Here is a 4,066-nt window from a genome sequence, read left to right on the forward strand (position 1 = left end):
GTTCCCTAAGATTTATAGCCTAGGATGTGCTTCTTTTCCAAATCATGATACATATGAGGAATCCTGGTTTCAGAAAAGCCTGGAGTGATATTTCTAGTGGGGTCCTCTAGCAAAGCCAGGGTGCCTGACCTATCAGGTGTGGCCTAATCATCTCCCAAGGCCATGCCTCTGAACATCATTACGCTGGGGGCAGAATTTCAACATATGAATCTCAGCAGAACACATTCAGTCTATCGAAGATCATTCTAAGAATTTTGGATGAACTAGAGATGATTAAAATAAAGAAATAATATGCTCTGATTTAAAATTTCACCGGGAATAAATCACAGTGGCCAAGGAGTAGAGCAGGACCACCATTCTTGTAGGAACGGTAGTAAGAGGTGAGGAAGGTTTACCCTCAGTTGGTAACAGTGGATGGGACCAGGAGCCTTCAAGTTCTGGGTGTTCTGAAGATAAAAACAGCAGGATTTGACAGGCAACATGAGAGAAACAGATGGGTCAAGAATAAGACCAGGTTTTTGTTTTGAGAAACTATAATAATGGATGGCAATTACAATGGGAAGAACTATTAGCTGGGTATGTGTAGTGAGGGAGGTCACAATTTGGTATAGATGTATGGAATTGGGTAGGTCCAGAAAGAATTGCTTTCTGTTATTCTAGGCTTTGAGGCAGATTCTGGCGAGAGGTAACACAAGTAAGAGTCACAATCAGATGGAGGATTAAAAACCCATGGAAAGAGACGCATTTGCAAGAGAGTAAAGAGAGCGACAGAACAGACAATCGCCAGAGCTGGAGACCTGGCGCTCACCAGCTTACCAGTGAAGGAAGTGGGAAATAACTAGAAAAGCAACTGAAAAGCAGTAACCGAGGAGATGGCCGGGAAATGAAGAACGTGTGGAGTCCTGGAAACAAGTGAAGAAAAAAATAGCTAAAAGAAGGGAGAAATCAACTGTGTCATATTGCTAAGAGTTCAAGGAAAATTAAAATGGAGAATTAGTGATTGGACTTGGCAGCATGGAGCCGACTTGTGACTTTGAGACGAGCACATTTAGGTGAGTAGGGAGGACAGAAACCTGACCAGTAGCCGATGACTTAGAGATGGAGAGTAGAATTGATTCTCCCCAGGAGTTTTGCTGAAAGGGAGGTACAATAGGGGCCGGTAGCTAGAGAGGTAGGTGGGCTGAATAGGAAGTTTTTCTAAGTGAAATAGAAAATTTTAAAGTATGTCTGTATGTTAATGGACATGATCTAGGAGAAAGTGAAGTTCCATGATGCAGGAGAGATTCATTAATTCAAGTCATTACCAGGCTAATAATCACCATGAATCTCATAAATCATCTGCAAATAGTAACTCCCTTATTCTTCACAATCCTATAAGTATTAGTATTATACTAATTAATATGACTACTAATATTTATTAGTAATAATAAATATTTTATTTATTTTAAATGATGCAAAAATTAAGCACAGAAGGGATAAGATAGTGATAAAGTTGGGATTTTAACCCAGACTACCTAGCTATAGGTCACTGATGTCAACTATTTGGGGGGCTATCTTTTAGAGGAGAGAATTGCTAGATTAATGCTCACGAATAGAGTAGTGTGAATACTAGTGTAAAAAAGGGGGCATTAATGTTCAATTAGTATTTTACTGAAACCGAAGTAGCTATATAATACGTGGGAAGATGTTAGTGTGGAGGTTAATACAGGTTAACTGTGATGTGATGGTGAGACTTTTGATTTGGGAGAGTGTTGTAAGTGAATATTAAAGTAGAGAAAATTTTCTTAAACAGAAAATAACCAGAAACACTGACCATAATGAAAATATTAATAAATGGGAATGTGTTCAAATTTAGAACTTATGATCCAAGTCATCCTTAGGAGAGTTAACAGATAAGGAGAAAGTTTCAGAATAAATATAACGGACAAAGGGTTCTTATACAAAATTTATAACAAATCTCTTCAGACCAATGTGAAAAATGCAGATAATCTAATAGGGAACAAATGGGCAAGAATATCAATACAAACTTTCTAACATGTCCTAAAGTAGTATAAAGACGGGGCAACACATTTTGAGAGTGTACTTCGTTTATAAATCACAAACCCTTTCTGTTTAACCAACAGTAATAAACTTAGTTTTGGATGAGCCATCAAATTCATGAGATACAACAGAGTTTGTATCACCAAACATTAAGAAAGAATGCAGGACAATATGAATAATGACAATATACAGGAGACTCTCTACTCTCAAACGCTACTTTTGGAGTCCTTTTCTCTTAGGCTCCAGGTAATCAAGAGAGAATAGCTGGTCTTGGGCCACCAGTGAAGCAATTATTTCTAGATCCACTGCCACTCAGCAGCCTTCCCAGGAGCACACGGTGCCTGCCGTTTACCATCTTAGCTGTATCTTATCAACTAGATGTCTTTTGTTAGTATTACTCATCCCATGAATAATCTCTACAATAAATTACAGGTTTGGTTTATAACATGTTATACTTTATACACTCCCATAAACCCATTGAGTTCATATTGAAAGGAAGATGCATTGAATAGTCAAATTCTTGGATTATCCTTCAGACTGGAGGAAAAATTAATGCATTTTAAAAGCACAATCAGATACTACAACATATACAGCAAAAGTGGTTATAAAAAAGTGTTGGAAACAATGTAAAACAATTAGCATAATGATTTACTAAACCACCAGTGGGAGTTTAAACTTAGATAAGCATTTCACAAAACTGGCAATGGAGCACGCACATGGCCTATGAACTTCATATCTACTTCTACAATACATGGTCCAACTGTATCAGAACATTTATGTCACTACAAGTAAAACACCCAGGGCCGGGCAATTTATAAAGAGAAGAGCTTTATTTGGGTCTACAGTTCTTCAGGCTGTACAGGAAGCATCACGCCAGCATCCACTTCTGGGGAGGGATTCAGGGAGGCAGAAGGGGAAGGGAGAGCAAGTCACATGGAGAGAAAAGCAGCTCAGACAAGGTGAGGAGGCGGAGCCAGGCTCCTTTAGACGAACAGCCTCTCTCAGTGTCACGGGCTGAGGGCCCACAGCCATTCATGAAGGATCCACCCCCACCATCCAAACACCTTCCCTCAGGCCCAGAATTCAACACAGGAGATCAGATTCCAACACGACATGTGGAGGAGCCAAACATCCAAACCATACCACCAACCAAATGCACAACTAATTTTACACGTGTGTGTGGAAAATGACGTGGACTTGTCACCACTGGGAAAGGATGGCAGGCAGTCAGACCAAGAGACGCCCTGCCACTGACACGTCCACATTCAACACCCGAGCCACACGTATGCTGGAGAATCTTTAAACACCGGAAATCGGTTTCTCTGATGATCCTTTCAGCGTCCAAAGACAGAAAACTCTGGTCTCCTTCACTGCCAGATAATCAACACCTTACTCAAGGAAAGGAAAATAAAGTGCAGTGTTTTAATTGCAGTTTGTTCTTCTCCATTTTCCTTTTTCCTTATATGCAAATTTTATTTTTTGCATATATTAGAAGAAATAAGTCTGTTTTTCCTCATACACAAGAAAATAGCTGCACATAATCAACCATATGTGTTTTAGTTATCTGCTGACATAAGCCAACAAACACATGCTAGAACACTCACAGCAGCCTTTTATAATAACTCCCAATGTCTGTCAATAACGGAATGAATAAAGTGTGCTATATTCTGGCCCCAAATAGGATTGCATCAGTAAAACTAAAGGAAAACTACTACAAGTGAAAAGATGACTACATTTTACAAATGTAATGTCTAGCAAAGGAAGCTGCCAAAAGAACGCAGACTGTCTGATTCTACATACAGTGAAGGCAACACTAAACCACAGTTAGAAGTCAAGCTCTTCCGGGAAAGGGACCACATGGTAGCCTCGGGGTGGTAGTGAGGTTTAATTTCTTTTTTACTGAGCAGAGATTATAAGCACATCCGTGAACTGATAATGCACGAAGGGGTCCATACTTTGCTACCTGTATGTTACACTACGATGAAAGAGTTCTTAAGAAAGAGAAAGTGTTTTAAGAGACCAAAGA

This window comes from Otolemur garnettii, unplaced genomic scaffold (genome assembly GCF_000181295.1).
Source record: "Otolemur garnettii isolate 467f Iridium unplaced genomic scaffold, OtoGar3 scaffold00054, whole genome shotgun sequence".
NCBI lineage: Eukaryota > Metazoa > Chordata > Mammalia > Primates > Galagidae > Otolemur > Otolemur garnettii.